General features: G+C 41.3%; 2 protein-coding genes across 2 annotated transcripts in view; both read left to right on the top strand.

Moving 5' to 3' along the window:
* Positions 1-10,692, top strand: part of AMER3 (APC membrane recruitment protein 3) — a 36,183-nt gene extending 25,491 nt beyond the window's left edge. Inside the window, exon 3 of the mRNA XM_061379044.1 lies at positions 10,088-10,692. The gene's annotated coding sequence lies outside the window, so the exon portion shown is untranslated. The remainder of the gene's footprint in view (positions 1-10,087) is intronic.
* Positions 1-19,117, top strand: part of PLEKHB2 (pleckstrin homology domain containing B2) — a 472,273-nt gene that overhangs the window by 176,786 nt on the left and 276,370 nt on the right. The gene's annotated exons all lie outside the window — the stretch shown is intronic.

The following is a 19,117-nucleotide window of genomic DNA, read 5'->3' as shown; positions in this document are numbered from 1 at the left end:
AGGGAAACCTACACATGTAGTAGCTTCCTTAAGAATGCTCTTTGTTGATGAACAGAAATCTGCAACAAGATTCTTGCTGGGGACATTAATAACCATTCAGGAGATCGGAGAGCCTAAGGTAGTGTATAAAACCAAACTGATTACTAAATCCCTGAAAAGATTCAATAGGCATTATTTTTACTGCAGCCAAACTAAATGGGAAAAGCAAAATCAAACAAACTCATTATTTCTCTAGGGCTACACAGATGGTGACATCTCAGTGTGGCTTACCACACATAGGAAGACTGAGGGATGAAATAACATAGTGATTATAAAGATGCAGTATTAGTCAGTCTGGCAATGACAACTGTCAAATACCACTTTTTATTTGGGGTAGCGCTATACAGCTAATATGGAACGTATAAGTTGTTCTCTATTGGTAAATTTCACCGATAGTTACATTCAATTAACACAAAGTATAGTCCAATCTCCTAAATTATACAAAACATCCCTTATTCTGTTAATTCAAAACATTTGTTGGAAGATATGTCCAAAATGAATAAATACTCTAAAATATAAAAATTTTAAGTCTAATGTGTTGTCCACCCCAGGGCACTTTTCATTTGTTCTCACTCTTCTTAACTGAACAAGCAATTTATGAGAGTAATGAAAATATTCTTATTGTGCAGCTTCTAATCTATTATTCAATAGCTAAAAAGAAAGTAAAAATCACCCTTTCTATCAATAATTCAGCTTCAGTGCTAATGCAGCCATTCAGCTGCCCCCTCAAACAGGGTCTCATACATTTTTAATGCTTAGGCTCTTTGTTAGGAGGTCAAATGTGTGAATTATGGTTAGAAACAGTTACCAGGTGTGGGAAGGTTAACTACGAAAATATTCCTATGGCCAACAAAACAAATTAGGCTGGCAGGACTGTAAAGGAAAACTGCATGGTTGGGTCCTCAATACCTGACTTTGCTGAAGAGCAAAAAGATAAAGTCTGACTTGTCTGTCAGCTCTGCCCTCACAGCCCTGACTGGAAAAGAACTTAGTGAAATGCTGACCAAACTTCAGCCAGCTTTGTCTGCTGATGCAATACAGTATGTGTCCTGATTCAGCCTCTCCTGCAGTTACTGTCAGTTAGTAAATCCACACTCTCTGAGAGATGGTCTCTCCAGAGCACCATATACAGAGGTCAGGATCTGATGATAGCAGTGTTTCCCTCATAGCCAAACTTTTACTGGTTTCAATGGTACTGTAATTTGGATACCTGCCACTAAACTTCAAACCTGGACTGCCTGGACCAAAGTCTGGCATCTAGGAGTCTATCTGATCTCTTTAGTTTTATTTCCAGAGAATTGCTCTTTAAACACCACAAGAGTTTTTAAAGCCCCAGAGGTATAGCTGGCTTCCAGAATCCACCCTTCCTTCAATGTGTGAATCAGCAGGATACACTTGTTAGCAAAGCTTTTTATCTGCTAATAACCCCCTTTGAGAATGTAGTTTTCTCTAATAGTATAGTTGTGTCCTTCAAAAAAGATCAGCACGTCAAAAAGTCTCTTCAGGAAGGCTCCATAACCTCTGAGCTCACACAGGGAGCACCTCCTCTCAAGGGTGGCACAAAAAACTCCTCCAAGGTGATGCTAGAGAAACCTATGAACTTTGAGACCTTGCCCATGAAGCAGTGCATGGCATCAAGAATCTGCTATTATCTTTGCACATCTTCCCATTCTGTTGATGGAGGGGTTCTGGTACAGAGATGGGCCTCTTCCCATGTGCTCCTGGAATAAAACAATCCTCCCCGCATCAGTCTTAATCATCTGCTAAAGGGTCAACAAGTTAGCTGAAGTTCTGAACTGGAAATGATTCCATTTTATTTGTACCTCTCTGAAAACTCAGCATGACCCAACACATTTTTATGACAGAAAAAAAGTGAAGGATTTGCCTTATTTCATCATGGCTCAAAATGAAGCCAATAAAATTGTATATAGTCTTGGCAATTTCTCTCTAGCTCTATTTCTTGCTGTCTGGCCTTCTTCAATAAAAGAAAGTAAAATTCATTTGTTCCTGAGAGTGTAGGCATTCATTTTAAATTTGGAATTGTTCCAGATGGAAAATTAGGCTTGTTCCATCATCATCCACGCTGACGTGACACATTCACAGCGATGTGTCGCATCACTGCTTAATGTAGATTTCCATTCCAGTGGAACTTAGCAAAAACTTGTGTAGATCTATATAATGGTTGCTTACTACCAAAGCAGCATCACAACAGCTGGCCTTATAAATACAATAAACAGGTAAAAATGAGGAGGACTCTGTAAGCTATAGCATCAAGGTTACTTGACCATAGACAATATTCAGGCAAATCAAAGAATAAAGATCATGTAATCATTTCTGTGGCTCTCATGCCCACATACTCTAGAACCAGTTGTCTGACTTCCTTCCCTTCCTTCCTTTACCCTCCTTCTCCCATGTAAAATCAAAGATCAGGTTTTGGGTCTGTACCTCAAAATGCTGGAAATCGCATCTAGAAATGACAACGCAAAGCAAAGACCCATAGATGGATACAGACAGATGGAAGAGTACAAGGAAGATGAGAGAGTACCAGTCAGGCTATCAGAAATGGTAGTGTCATCTGGTGTTAATCATACTTTTAGAGATGAACTTCCAAACACAAGAAGCCCCACAGGACAAAGTATTACATTTCTTCTTAGGAAATGTAACAAGGAGACAATGCAGACTGCTACTGTTGACTGATCATAAATAAGAATCAATATTTAGGTACACCAGGCTACAGCTGACAGGACAGAGATTGGCCTTTAGAAAGAAGCCTTGGAAGGGAGGTCAATCACCAAATGATGGATGTTACAGAATAAGAGAGATGAGGGGAAATATGCAAAGCAACAGGTATTTGAGTTAGCATAACCAGACAGAAAAATACCATGGTATTCTAAGCGAATGTGAACAGGCAAGACAGTGCTTATCAAGGCCAGAGGAAAGGGAAAATTTGGTATCTTGGAAGTAATATGAAAAGAACATGAATTGCAGCCTTATTCATATGGATAAAAGAATTTTATGCACAGAACAGACCACATGCAGACACAGTCTGGATGTGAAAACAGAGGGAAGATTTTGAGTCAAAGAGCACTGCAATGCCTTGTAGGACAGTGGGCTTTACCCAGCAAGAGAAAAGGAGCTGGCTCAGGAAAATTAGTTGCAAACATACTTATACAACTTGGCTACTTACTGGTGATTGCTAGTATCTTGTTTGCTGACCCTAACCTTAGCAAGTGAGCAAAAATACCACAACTGTGCAACACAGAGATGACACAGGATACACTTGAATCCAGACACAGCCGGCTTGTATTTAGCAGTGAGCCAGATGCAATTGTAGCACTGCTATCTGCCTGTAAATTATATCTTCTTTTTAAAACTAAAGTATCTGAAAGACTGTATTGCCTTCATTACCATTTCAATCAACAGCAACACAATGCAGGTCTGACAAGATTCAAATGACTGTTCAATATGAATAATCTGAAAGGCTCATGACAGCTAGGGAAGGGGTTATTTACAGACTATTTTATCATAGGCTTTCTATTTGGCACAGATTTTGCACATGTGAATGTGTCCCATGCATCAGACATAGGTCAGTGCAAGCAGCTTTTTCATAAGGACAGATAAGGAAAGAAATAAGATTGAGGAAAGCATACTAGAGGCATGGAAAACTGATTTTCAGACTGTGACCTTGACTCAGAGGTTGAACATAAGCTGTGAAGCAGACAATGAGGATGGGAACAAGCTGCAGATGGTAAAACTGCAAACTTTGTTTGGAATCAGAGATTACAAATTCTGACAGCCTGCTCCTGCCCCCATAATCAAGTGCACTGAGCATGTGATGATATTTTAACTTGCAGGGACAGCTGGGTACTTAGGAAAGCACAACAGAGCTGAGACACCATTACTCACAGAGATAACATTTTAGAAGGATGTTATTCAAGTCACTTGTGATGAGAAAAGAAAAAAAAAGAGGAAAGATAAATTCTTACACAATGTATCAGTTATTTCATCACACTATGATTATCCCATTTATTCACATGATCATGGTGTAGTTCTACTAATTCACTTTCTGGTTTGAATGTTTATAGACTGGCTCTGCAGACATGAAAAGATTCAAAGAAATAATGTAGTCATAGGGTAGAGCGTCCTGATTTCAGCTGGGATAGCTATTTTTCTTCTTAGTAGCTGGTACCGTGCTGTCTGGTGGCTTTAGTCTGAGAACAATGTTGATAACACATCGATGTAATTAGTGAGGAGGTTACTGGCTGAGGTTAAACCATGATAAGGGGGAAAACACTGGTTAGTAGTAAACTACACATGATGCAGTTACTAAAGGCCAGGAAGAGTGGCTGCCTAATATTTGCAGTTTGTCACTGAATTATGGGGATAGATACAACCAGGGACCACATTAATACTACATGACTGTTTCTACAGCAAGAACTAGTTAAAGTGGCTCTGTCCTTTTTTTCTTTCTGTGTTTTCTCTGTTGTGTAGCTTGGGGAAAGGAAGAGCTAGCAGGTTAAGCTGGTCCACATTCAAAGTGCTTCGTTAGCACAGGTATTATGTATTATAATGTTATGCAGTGTATTATGCTGGCACAGCATTCTGAGGCAGATGCAGCTTTTAATAACAGAAAAAGGTTTTACTGTGTAACTTCTCAATTCCCTGGGAGTGACAAGTTGGCGTTTGTTACACAAGCGGCTTCTGGCAACATTACACCTTGCTAACGCGTGCATCACTACATCATAGCAAATCTGTAGTACAGTCCTGGCCTTTGAGTATGGAGGAACCCCTGCTCTCCCTAGAAAACGCTGCTTTGTCTTCTTAAATCCTCTAGAGTGGCATATAAAGGCAAGGGGGGCAGGGAATATGCACTGCATTTCTTCCCTGTCTAAAGCTTATTCTGACACAGACCACTGAGATAGCTCATTTGTCTGATTTGTACATGATGCTTATGATCAGTTCTGTTCTACTAACTGACAAATCTAGGCAGTGAGGCACTTTTCCTGTTTTCCTGGCAGGATTTTTTTCTGTTCCAGTAAAACTGATTTTTCACAGGGAATATTTAAACTTTTGAAGTGTCATGTATTTCCCATCTGAAAACCATTCCATCAGAAACATTCCCAGCTAACTTCTAATCTATACAACCAGCTGGAGCAATTAGCTCTGCCTGATAGCAGAGCTATTAAATAACCTTGGCATCAAGGTTACAGCAATTCAATGGCCAGGCTAGACAAAGATTGCTTCAGGGCATTCCCTCATGGTAGAAACAGCTCCTGAAAAAATCCTGCCTCAATTTTCCTTTCCCAAAGTCTACTTAAATTGAGTTTAAATTATTCAGCTTTCTTCCTTTTTTCTTTTGGGGGGGGGGGACAGACGGACAGACACGACAGGTTGGAGAGGTAGGGGAGCACTGAGGTCTCTGTTGATCTCTTGACTGGTTGCTGTTATTAAGCTTCCAGTCCTAACTCCCTTGATTTAGGATCTCCACCTCTTATTCCCCTTCAGCTGCAATCAGCAGGCTTTTGTCCTAGCTTGGGGAGTCTATGTTAGCCCAGTGACTTGACTCAGCTAATCACACCAATTCTGAGGCTGATAACAAAGACATATCTTCGTCCCAGATGAGAGAAGGAGAAACCCTGTAATGCAAGATTCTTCATCTCAGGCTCTTAAGGGCCCTACATTCTAACTTGACCCTGACATTAATAACTCCCAAGACACCCTTCTCTTTAGCCATGGCTACATCAAATATTTTTAATCACATTTCCTTAGACACTTGAGCAACTGATCCTGCAAAACATCCCTTCTGGCCTTAAAGGGCTAGTGTTCTGCTGCAGAGAACAAAAGATTAAAACATGTTCCTTAGGTAATCTCTACAAAACCATACGATGAAAAATAACAAAAAAAATCCAAAGCATGTACAACAAGGCTTAGCAATTCAACTGATAAACGAAAAAGAGATAAAATTCACACCAGAAACAAGAAAAATCTTTCAATGTGTTTCTAGAAGGAAGGAATTGAAGAGTCAGGATAACACTGAGACTATCCCACAGTTTTAATTTGCAGGGACAGCTGAGATGTCATGGAAACTGCATCGTAAAGGGGGAGCTGATTAAGTAAATAATACCAGTAAAGGCTGAGCTGATATTCACCCATAGATTCGAAGGAATCTGCAGATGCAATGACTGAACTGCCTAGAAAATACTAAAGTCAGGCATTCAAAGCAAGAACTGGACTTAACAGTGTGGATGACAGGCTGAAGAGCCCTCCTGAATGGTCAAGGCACGCTGTCACAACATGAAAAGGCAGCTATCAGGCCTACTCTCTTGTTCAACCGACTGGTTCTCCTGCTCTGCCACCTTGTGCTCACCAGCTGACAATACACTCCAGTTCACTTCATGAAGTGATTCATCCACACAAGTAAAATAAAGTCCTTCTGCCTCAAACTTTCTGAGACCATAACGTACACAGCAGTCTATGCCAAGGAATACAGCTGTAAACAGGACACATAAAAGCTCTACTACTGAAATCCTGTCTGTATTCTTGTGAAGGCCAAGATGCCCACAAATCACAGATTCTCCAGTGATTACAGGTAGAGTTTTGAGTTCATAGCAATTCAGATCATCACGTAAGAGCTGTACGGTGAACATTTGTCACCATGGCTACCAGAGACATTGTTCTGCTTCAAGTCCTTTTCCTCTGGGGCTGTCAAGCAGCATGTACCAGGGCCCAGAGCAGGGAACATACTGTTAAGAACTTCCCTATCCTTTTACCAACTCTCATGCTGATTAGTATTTTGAATAAGCACATAACCACCCCCCGAGTCTCTTACCGACTTCACTGTAAAATGGATATGACACTTATTTCACCAGGGTGACAAGGCTTTGGTATAATTTCTGACAGCAGATGGGGCTTTAGAGATCTGCAAACTATGTTACTTCAGCAAGCTGACAGAAACACCTCTCCGAAGACTGGGTACACACTGGGAGCTTAGCAGAGTACATTCAAAAGCAAGAAGTCAGGGCAATCCAAACAGCTTGAGAAGGCCTTCACATTTATTAGCTTTTCATATCATTTTCCCAGGCACATGAAAAATTTCTTCACTTTTTTTCAGGTTACTTGGGGATTTGCAGTTGCCAAAACTCTTTCATTATTGGCAAGCATCCTGAATGATTTGGAGCATGGCAAAGAAATTGTGCTTGCTAGCAAAAAAAACTTAGGAACCATACAATGTGGGAGTCAACCTGACAAATTCCTCAGCGCAGTAGACCTGGCCTCATCAATCCTAGCGTACAAAGTCCAACCACAAAATACATCTGCTACGTAAAAACACTGCAGGAAGGACCCCACTGCCTGGGGCTGGTACAGCAGAGCCAGGCAGAGCTGAGGTTCCCAGGATCAGGAAGGTGGAAGGTGTCATTGCTCTGCTGGCAGTCCTCCAGCTCACCTCTCACAGGGGACCCTGCATCACAGCGCTGGGACCTGCATTGCATGGTGCTGCGGGGAGCGAACTGGTTCGTCAGTCACCTTTAACCTGTGGAAAAACAGCCTCCAGCACAAACAAAATAAACTGTAATGAGATTATGGTTACCATAAATTCCTGAGCTGGCCTTCCAAATACTGCTGCAGTATTTGTGTTTGGGATTCTCATAGAATGGTTTGGGTTGGAAGGGACCTTAAACCTCATCTAGTTACAACCCCTGCGGTGGGTTCTCTGCTCTGCCAGTTTAAAATAATTCCCCCTTGTCCTGTTCCTACAGACCCTTGTAAAAAGTCCCTCTCCAGCTTTCCTGTAAGCATCTTTAGGTATTAAAGACTGTTATAAGGCCTTTCCAGAGCCTTCTCTTCTCCAGGCTGAACCAGCCCAGCTCTCTCAGCCTGGCTCCAGAGCAGAGCTGCTCCAGCCACTGCAGCATCTCTGTAGCCTCCTCTGGACTTGCTCCAACAGCTCCACATCCCTCTTGTTGTTGCCCCCACAGCTGGATGCAGGACTGCAAGGGGGGGTAGGGGGTGGAGGGTGTCTCACCAGAGTGCAACAGAGAGAGAAAATCCCCTCCCTCGACCTGCTGGTCACACTCTAGGGATGCAGCCCAGCACACGGGTGGTTTCTGAACTACAAATGCATGTTTTTGGGTTAAGGTTCTCATCAACAAACATCAAGTCTTTCTCTCTCAACCCATTCTCTACCCTGTAGTTGTGCTTGGGAAGCAAGCAAAATTTCTCGAAGGATTAGGCCTCCTCCCTGCTTGGGAAGCATGCCTGGGTCAGGGCAGCAAACAGGAATGCCGCTACTCCCAACCACTCTGAATGCGAGCACAAGCTGGGGAGCCATTTGTGCTACTGCCTAGGGAATATGACAAACTGCTTGCATACAGAAGACCCTAAGTAAATGTTTCTGAGTAAAAATAACCACTTAAGTATTGAAGGAATACATAGCTGTTTTCAATTTAAATTTCAATTTACATTAAATGGAAATAAATATAATAAGAGGGCAATAACTGGTTTTCACTTAAGTAAGCCACTTACCAGCACATTTGAAGATTTTTCTTGTTTCTGGCATGACTTCTATCAGCTGAATTTCTAGGCCTTGTTGTACTTGCTTTATTAAGAGCTTGCACTGAGAAGTTAGGAGTGATCTCCTGCTGAAACAGAGGTGACTTTGGTGAACATGTCTCCTGTTCATCAGGCAGGCTGCCCTCCTCTGGCTGCCTACTCGCATTGCTGTTGTCTCCGCCTCACAATGGGGCAGATGTAAGCAGCTGGCACGAGCGAATAGACAGCGGCAGCAAAAGCCATATTCTGAATTGCATCTACAAGAGCTTTTAAGTCTCAGTACACCAGAAAAGTCCATCCAGCTGATCTGACATTATTTTTTAGGAGTACCTAAGGTAAGTCCTTAGCAAAAACTGTCTGGGGTAAACGTAGGCTTATTCTGTTCTCTGTTACCTCATTTAATATCTAGTCCTGGGCTTCTTTAACTCACAAAGAAAGTCGCTTAGATGAGGTCTGGAAAAGGACTCTGCCAGGCCTGGAAAAGGACACATAAATGACACCAGAGAGAAACCAACTGATCCATACAAATCTATTTGCTCAGTTTTAGTGTCACTGCTGTCTGGTCCAGCAGATGAGACAGAGCTCTTATGGGAAGGCAACAGGAGAGCATAAAAGAAAGGCAAGGCTGAGAGATCTGGGCTGGGTAGGGGTGTGATGGGAAATCTGTGTTTGGTGGTACAATACTAAAGCCAAAAGGAACAGACGACAGATCTCAACCTTCAGTTCCTCAAGTTGAGATTCCACTGAAAAAAGGCTGGGAAACCACTGAGCTGCACCAGTAAGAAGAATCATGAAAAAATATAACATCTTTAGGAGTGGTAAGGGCTCTGAGGAGTGCTTTACTTCTTTAATGAAAACTCAGAACCTTAACAACCAGACTTCTGGTACAAAGACGCTTACAGGTTGATGCAGATAGTATATGGTATAAAGCTGAGTAATTGCTAGAGACTTGTTTGTCCTCACTAGCATGGAAGGTGTATTTCCTATTCCACAAAGAGCCAACACATGTAGCTTTGAAAGGCACAGTGCAACTACACTGGGACTTGTTACTTGACCTTTGAAAACAGGACAAACCAAGAGTGAGAACTGGCATCTGACTGAGGGGGAAGTGACACCTCCTTTGATTTCTTGTGCCACAGCTCATGACAGCAACACTGTTCACAGCATTTGCACCCTCTGCTATGTCAGAGTATTCTCAATGTGTGTTATGGCAGGAAATACCTTTTTGCCCATTGGGTAAAAATGTTTACTGGAGTTCCAGGAAGAGACGGATTTTGATGCTAAGTACTGTAGTATTCTGTGACTGAAACATGACTTACTTTGTATCAACAAAACAGGAAATACTTATGTCATTGCTAATCTGGTGGTTGCACTCTGGTGGTAGCCAATTTCTATTTCTGGTTTTAATTATTTGCCTGGGTTCACTCTTTCAATAGTATATTGTTAAATAAAAACCTGAAATATGTTAACACTTAAGATGTTTTTGCTTATATTGCAGGTGCAACACTGAAGAATTAATTTTTTGATATGGATGCTGCCCCCTCAAGTGTAATATAGCTTGACATAGTTCCATGATGTACCGGTATCAGAATCAATGAAGATTTCAATCTAGAGATCCCAAAAGAGATGTTGCAACAGAAAATCACCCTGGTCTGTCTAACGAAGTTAGGAGTTCCTGCAACCACACACCCCCAAAGCCATGTTTGCAGATGCGTGGTAACTAAACCAAACCAAACTTCAGCAGGATTTTGAAAGAAGTCATGCCGCGACAAGAAGTTTTAAAAAGAAAGATAGTGTATTTCTGACACAATGTGCCACACAACTGAAAATACCCCTCTATTTTTAAAACACAAGTATGTGCAGAATGAGCATCCACTTGGGCAGTTGTTATGATGAAGAGGTAAAACTGTCTTCCGTTGTACTAATTTTTCTTGTATTTTAGATAAATGCTTTATATATTTTATGGCAACTGTTAACCACTTTAAAGCAACAAGGTTCTGGACTGCGGATTACATTTACTGCCTGGGGAAGGTATTTTGTAAACACAGAAATGAAAATATCAGGAAGCATAATAGAATATGCTCTATATTGTCCAAAGACATGTACTTAATCATGTAGCAGAAACAATGAATAGGATAAACAGGAACTCTTGAAAAATCACCATCTAAAGAGAACTTCTTTGATTTTGTGTTAAAGAAGAGAAAATATGCTGTTTATATCCATGATAATCACTGACTTCATATTATACAAAGTCTTCTTTACCAATTTAAAAACCAGACTCAGAGTACTCAGTGAGATACTTTGTTAACTCAGTTTTTGGGTGGTTTTATGGCACCCTTGGAGCCAGTTAAATGGAGCAGTGATTATTTTCATACCCCAGGTCAAACCTCATCTTGGTGACCTGCTCTAATAAACTGAAACAAGAACTGTGCTTTGTAGATGGACCCAGATGATCAAATGGTACCATCTGCCCACAGTATGTTTAAGAGATCTTAACAACCTCCTCATCTAGTATCCTGCCTCAGACAGTGTTTAAAGATAGTATCTTTGCCCTGAGATTTTCTGTACTGGGGGGAAAAGTGGAAGAAGGACTGATGGGGCTGAGGACTGAAGCAAGAGGAAAATAATGCCTTCCCGACTCAACAGTGAGCTCACACCTTGGTAAAGAAGAATTGACTTGACTCCTAAAATTCACTGAAGCAGGGAGGAATTAATCTCATACAGCTTCATTCACTGGAACAGCCTGTGCTATGTCTATAGTAAACAGAAGGCAGTAAGTAACTACACAGGTTGATGAAAGACTCTCCAGAAATATTCCACTCTTTCTATTGACAATATGAGGTTTCCAGACAAATACCTTAGATCAGATGCCTGAATTCTGATGTCTAAAGTTGTTTTCTATCTTAAATCATTCATAATGCCAGGAATATATAACAGCAGTATTTAAACTATGTCAGGATTTTAACAATGCCTGCAGAATCTGCATTTTAAAAAAGCATAATGCACCAAGTCTATGATGCTCTAAGAAGAAATGGCATCCCCCAGATATGGCATGCACTCTATGATTACCAAGAAGGAAGAGGTTCTCTCGCTAACACCCCAAGACTGCCAATACAAGTTGACTTTTAGAATGCTGTCAATTTACTACAACCATCTCCTGAAAATACAGATTACAGGCACCCAAGGCCACCTTCCATGGCACAAAACTAAGTCTCTGAGGACTGCTAAGATCAGCCTAATCAGATATAATAACAAACACAGGACTTAACATTCCAGTGACAGAGTCTGTACAAAAACTAGTTGTTCCTCACACAAGTGATCCCTTTCCTTTTGTAATTACTACACTAACCTCCTTCACTACCCTCAACTCACCAACATTCTCTTGCAACACAGTACACAGAGCTACAAGGGAGCTGAGACAGAACTTCTTAAACGTGTAGCATACTGCACATCTCTTCCCTGGATTTCAGGCTGAGTAACCAACATCAAGGTAACAGGAGGAGAAAAGTCACTTTGCTGCCATGTAACAAAGGAGACAGTCTTTCAAAGGGCACTATCATTTCTTCTGCCTTAGAAGCACAGAACAACAAATGATTTTCTAACATTACATATCTCCCCAACTGGTGTCCTCTTTCTCCTGCTGCTGCTCTTCTCCCTGGAAGTCTTACACATCTGTCACAGCTACCCAGTCCCTTCTGCTGCTTACATTAAAAATATGCAGACCTCCTTTTCTTGTATTCTCTGCCCTTCACGTAGAGAAGCAAACAGCTTCTATCTGTAGGACTACTTCTGCTCTCCTCACTAACTTCAAAGCTGGGCTCTGGGGCAGTGGTTCCATTGTGATACAAATCACAGGAACAAGGGCAGACAGGAAAGATTGGCTTTTATTCCTCTTATGAAGGCCCAACATTGACAGCTATGAATCTGTATGTGTGAATATTTAATTTCTGATGCAGTGTGTAGCTATGAGAACAAGTTTCTTCAGACTGCTTTCAGCCTAAATACTCTCATTCCCCTTTGTTGTTAGATGGCTGGAAAGATATTTTTAAAAAGCTATATTCTGCTAAAGACATAAATCCTTGGCATTCCTTCTTTTAATGCAGTGTTCACTGGCGCTTCAGAGGTGTTTTAGGAACTCCCAGCACATAGACCAAGTACCCGAGTATACTTAATAAAATTCCATTTACTGCTTTGAAAGGAGAGAATTCATCATTCACTCACCACTCTACAGAACTGGAGTATAGATAAGCTCACAGTAGTATAAATGTCTGGAAAAATGTAGGAAGAAATAGCAGACCTACAAGTGTTCTTTCCAAAAGCAAGGTATTAAAACTGCATTCAGGTACTCCAGTCAAATGTAAGTGATGGGAACTTGGCAACAAGTCCTACAGTAACATGTTGCTTCACTTACCACATTTCACTGTTCTAAGTAAGTCACAGCATTTACAGCAAATGCACAGAATGCACAGTAAAGCTGCAGGTAACCTGAGGGATATTTAAGAGAGAACAATGCTACATATTCTGGCTTCCACTTAATGAAAAGGATAAAGACTAGCTGCATTCTTGGACGGACAACACACATGCATGGTACAGTCCTGGTATATATACATATATGTATGTGTGTGTATATATATATATACACATACACACACCTGCATAACTAGTGTGCATACACATTTAGAAAGAAGGGTTTTGCAAACTTATTAAGTTCAAGAATAGGACAGAAATCTGAACCAGGTAGCATTTAAAAGTCTGAGTAGCAGATTAATAAAATTTTTAGTACATCTATGATTTATTATGTAACTAAAATACATGCATTTATATGCTGTTTAATGTATTTTGTTAACTATTTTTCATATGTGTCATATCTGATGTACATATGCTTTATGTATTATATTTTAGGTACCATATTCTACATTACATATTAAAGTCACTTGGATTCGATATTATGTTTGGTCTCTAATTAACATCACTTTGTTGTTTCACATGACATTAATGAATCACTGTTTACCAGCACTGCACATTTGTTATTCAGAAATAGAAAACAACCCTTCTGCCTATATCAGAAGCTCATAGAGGCAAAAGTCATTATTTCTCTATTCTTCTCTGTGTAGGAAAACCCAGCCTATCAGTCAGTCAGCACTGGGAGATTCAGAATACCAAGATCAAAATACTACCTACTATAATCTTACCCTGAGGAATACAATATCAAGTGTGTGTGATTTGGAAAGTGGATTAGTTTCTAAACATAGCCACTTACTGCATTGAGAAGTGTCGTATTTAAGAACGGAAGTTCTGGCCTCTCTGAGGAATTAGTCCTGACCTAATTGTTTAACAGAAGCTCACCCCTACCTTTTTCAGCATGCCTCATAAGTTAGCTGGTTAACTTCTCGAAGAAAGTAGTAATTTCCAAGCCCATCTTCAGGTTTCACCTCTTCATAAATCTCAACTGTCTGAAGAAATAAAGAAAATAAATTAAATCTGGTACAAGAGTGCCCAGACTAGAGTCTGAAGCTTTATGCCAACTAAGTTTATGTGCACATTATATTTGCCTTGTCTTTTTAACTGTGGGAAAATAATTAAAAGAATATTTACAACTAATTCAACACTTTAACAAAATAAAGATGCATCAATTCAAGTAAAAAGCCCACACTTCTCACTTCAATTTTCTATATCCATGTTTTAAATATATCTATACAACTCTAATCTTTATGAATACATTAGTACAACACAGTAAGTTACGTCAATTATTACCACAATGGGACTATTGAAAAGAATGTTATTACACTACTATAAAACTATTGTTAACCTGTATTCTACAATAGTTTCAGGTTCACTTACATTCAGACATACAGTGTAAGTGATACCTGAACTTCTATGGCATTACAGTGTATTTTCTAATTCAGGAACTTCAAACTGACTGTGTGGTGATGAGCACCACTGCATTTTCACTTGACAGTTAATTCAGGACCCTAAACAGTAATTTCAGTCTTACATTGATATTTAAATGGATTCACTCATAGACATCTGTCACTCAATTACAAGGCCTTTTTAAAGCAACACAATGTTAGTACAATTGTACCCATGCATTAACACTTTCAAGGGGAAAACTGCAGAAAGGGAAGGAAGAAGACCAATCTTCCCATGGTGGAACACCAATACACTGAAAGCTGGTGCAACCCGAGATGCATTAGTCATCATTCCAATACAAGAGCTAAACACCACCTTCCTATGAGCCTTTAGCAGGAGCTGTGAACCACATCATCTAGAAAAAACAATTAACACTCATGTGAGAAACTATAAACTAGGGTATTGTTTATTAAGATATATGTTAAGCCCAAAATAAAGGTTAGGCAACAAAAGATATGAAACCGCTTATGCAAATAGCCACCGGACACAGCTTACGCAAGATAAGATAACCGCAAACGCTTACACCAACTAAACCAGAGACCGCTTATGCTAACATAAGATAACTGCAAGATGTTCCAGGAACTGGCAGAAATAAGACAAACCACTCCATATAAGGACATAGGAGTAGAGGGGTTAAAAGAGGAAGACTTCTTACTTCGGCCTCAACGACCACCAGGAGGCAGAAAACGACCCCCTAACAACAACTGAAGCATGCGCAGAGTACCTCCACTACCTCATGAACACGGAAGTAAAGATGTATAAAAAGGGGGCTGTTTGAACTGATCAGCACGGCAGTTGGCGGAGCGCAGACTCCCCTGTCGTCCATCGCTGTTTTTGCTCATATTCTACTTGCTATAATTAATAAAATTTTAATTGGATTATGATCCGTTGTGGTCTCAATTTATAACACTCATGAGAACAAAAATGAGAAGGCCTCAGTCCAATCAATACATTAAGGAGCACTTGTCCTTGTGAAACAGTTTGCCACCTGCGGCGGACAGTGCGCAGCAGCAATGCTCTTGGTGCAACCACCAATTCTTAGTGTCTCTCGGTATCAGCCTCGGCCCCAATAACCCTGCTCTTTTCCGCTCCTCGGGAATTACCTGCGCGGCTTCTGTGGCTCCCACCCCTTAAGCAGCCGCCGCCGCTCCTCAGCAGGGGGGCCCTCATGCCCCGCAGCTTCCATCGGGCACGGCAGCGAGGCGGGCCCGGGCGGCGCCACGCGCAGGGCTGTGGTGCTCCCGTCGCCTCAGCGCCTTTCCTACAGCGGCGCGGCCCAAGGGCCCTGCCCGCCGCGGGGTTACTCTATGAGGGGAACTGGTGACCCTCACTGAGGAGTGACAGCCCGGCTGGAACGGAGACCGAGTCCCCATGTTTGGTAGAGGCTACAGAAGGACATGGAAGCGCCAAGCTGCTTTTCTCACCCAGTCCTCGAGAGATGGTGGAGCCCCAAGATGGCGGCAGCTGCTGCTGCAGCAGGGCCATTTATCCTCCCGCCTTGCTATGGGTAGGACAGTGCGGCCTGATGAAGGTGGTGCTGGTGGAAGGGGGTTGGGCTTCTTACAGATCCTTTAGAAAAGACGATGCAGGGATTCTTCAGGGAGGGTCCATGAGGGTGCAGCTCTGGGCTGTGGTAAGGTTTTTGGGGCACAGGTGGGCATCTATGGCAGATCGTTTTATTTTTTTCAGGTGTCCTTGGCAATCAGCAAACTTCAGGGCCCTGCTTTGGTGTGCCCAGGGTTGGGGCATGAGGGCTGCATGGAGTAGCTGAGGGTGGAGCAGGCCAGGAGGTAAAATGGGGTGAGGTTTCTGGCTTCCAGCAACAAGTGTGAAAACCTGCTCATTTTCCACCTCTCCTGACTTACATAGCAAACGTTTTCAAGGCTATCTAAAATTGAGAAAACCAAACATACATTTGCTTCCATTCCTCACCAAATCCCAGTGCCTTTCTGATTAGCTAGAAGCAAGGATGAATGCTGGAACAGGTGTCCAGAGGTATCCCAGAGAAGACTAATGCAGAGTGTCCACATCCTGCTATGAAGTGGAATAGTCCTTCCCATGCCAAAACACAAGCTGCTGGTTGAAACCTGACCTGAACTTCCTTGGTGATCAGAGGAGCCTGGTTAGCTTTCAGCACATCCAGTTGGCATTTTCACACCTCCTCAGACTCTGAGACAAGAACCAGATGTATGAGAGTACAGGGAACTTTTATTCTTGGTACATTGCTGACCCAATCCCAGGCAGCATGTATCACACAGTACACTAAAAAAAAAGATTGCTTTCTTTCTAAATATTTCCTGCTTAGTGATTTTTTTAAGGCTTGTGTGATCTGTGCACATCATATAAATGCTACGTTTTGGCCATGTACATTTAGCTAAACTAAAGTTCTGAATCTGTTGACATAGAGGCCTTCATGTGAGAAAGCCTCATATATTTAATGTGATCCAATTTCTTCCCTTAAGAAAAATGCTGCTTCAATGTGCACAAAGGCTGCGTATTCTCCAGAATATAGTGTGTAGGGGTCTGCCCTTTTCTCCCACTGACAGCGGCAACGAATCTGCATGCACGTTGGCTACCAGATTAATTCCAAAGCTCCTCAGAGTTTTTTGTACAGCTTAAGCTGAAGCCCATAGCTTTAAAGCTACTGGCATATAAGCTAGTTAACTGGTAGTAGCTTGGATGTGTTTACACATCACACCTTGAGTTCCAGTGCAGACATCTGTCTGCTGCTCATATCCCAGTGGACATTTTAATGGATGGCCATCCAGCAATGACTAACTCATGCAAAAAACACCTCTAAATACCACAATGCATCTGTGAGTAAGTATGAAGTGCTCAGAGCAGTACGATGGGAAATAGTCCAGCCAGATGGAAATAATACATCAAATACCACAAAAAACCCAGTTGCTTACACTGCATTCCTTCACCACTGTGCAGATTAGGGAGGCTTTTCTGTCTTAAATGCTCAGAGACCTGTAGCTCCTTTTAGGATTTCTGGTAGCTAAGATGCTATTTGTACAGCTTGAAGCACCAGAATTTTGCATAAGTCAAATGCAACAAAGCAAAACTGTGATCTTTTAGCAAAAGTCAGTGAGAAGGTCTGGGAGGACAGCACCTTCCCAGTAGGTTAGCTCCATCCTATTCTTGTAAGGCATGTTAAGTTCCTTAGTGTAGAGGGAGAGGGGACTAGGGCAGACTGGAGGATGGCAGGTCCTGGAATCTCAAGTCATGAGATAGTACTCACTAACTACAGAAATACTGGAAGACGGATGGATGGATGGAAGACCAGTGCTTCTTACCTGTGATTAAACTCCTATGTTCAAACAACTTTCTGTATCTTAATGCCTCCCTATCCATAGTCAAGCAAATTAAGAGGAGCCTGGGCTTTCATTTTAAACAGATTTCTAACCAGCACAGCCCTGGAGGAAATACTGGGAGCAAATATAAAGTGTTCCAAGATACAGATTTGAGAAGTTCCCTTCTATTGGTGGGAAGGAAGCGTTTCTCTCACATTTCTGAAGCTTGTGGTCACTGGGTACTTGTGCCTGGTCACTAACTGTGAACAGGAAGGGACAATACTCTGGCAGTTAGTAAAGAAGTGAAGTTTCCATCAGCAAGAGGCAAGTTCACATTCTGTTTCAGTTCCTGAGCTGTCTCATCCTGGAAGGGTTTATTCCAGTCTTTCCCCTGTATGTACCATAACAATGAATGCAAAAGGTTCTTCCAGTTAAAAAGAAAAAAAACAACAGCAAACTGCAAGCAAGTAGAAAATTTCCACTTGTGCTAATGATAGAATAACTTGCAGTGAGAGGTGGCATGGTTTAAATAGAGTTATTTTTTGCAGATATCCTAGGTACCATTAATACTAAAAAGTGCTTAACACTGTTGTTGCTAGAGCTAAGTCTAATGAAAGGAGTCATGATAGGACTGAAATGAGCTATACCATGTTTGAAGATATAATTTATATAGATTCTAAACCGTTTATGGAGTTTAAAATACTGCTTATTGTCATTTCAGTGGGCCTTTCGACTGAGGGTTAGTAGAGCCTGTGACCATCAATTGTTCATCTAAAACCTGCTTATATCAGCTACATACGTAAGGTAAGTAGTGTAAATATATAGGGACTATAACCATATAAACTCAAATGGTACTCTGTGCAACTAGATATTTACTACAAACCATTATGAACTGGAACTTTAATATGGTACATGACCACAGAATATCCATTTAAGCTATATGGGCCCTGTGAGGGAATGTCAAAGTTGAGCAGTCTTCTGGGTGAAGTCAAGGTTAACTGCATTTCCAAGGCTTTAAATTGCTGGAGCCTTTGAATGTGGGAAGTGTAGTATCAATCCTGAGTGTCCTCTTCCCCATTTCATAGAATTATTGTTGTGGAATCTGGCATGCAAAGTGTAAGATTTGAACAACTCGATTCCCTGTGTGATGTCAGTTTATCTCATCACCTAACTTTACTGTTAACGATTTTTCCTTCGTAGCTAGAACAGCTTCTCAACTGCATTATGTCATGTTACTTTGTGTCTGCTAATTCTGTTAACTCACATTCCAAGTCACTAGCTCTTAGCAGGTTGCCTTTCAAAAAATCCCATTCTTGTGAAAT

This window comes from Neopsephotus bourkii, unplaced genomic scaffold (genome assembly GCF_033783945.1).
Source record: "Neopsephotus bourkii isolate Nb327-2 ecotype Australia unplaced genomic scaffold, CSIRO-AGI_Nbou_v1 NB_1768, whole genome shotgun sequence".
NCBI classification, from domain to species: domain Eukaryota; kingdom Metazoa; phylum Chordata; class Aves; order Psittaciformes; family Psittacidae; genus Neopsephotus; species Neopsephotus bourkii.
This window is presented reverse-complemented; position numbering and strand designations above follow the sequence as displayed.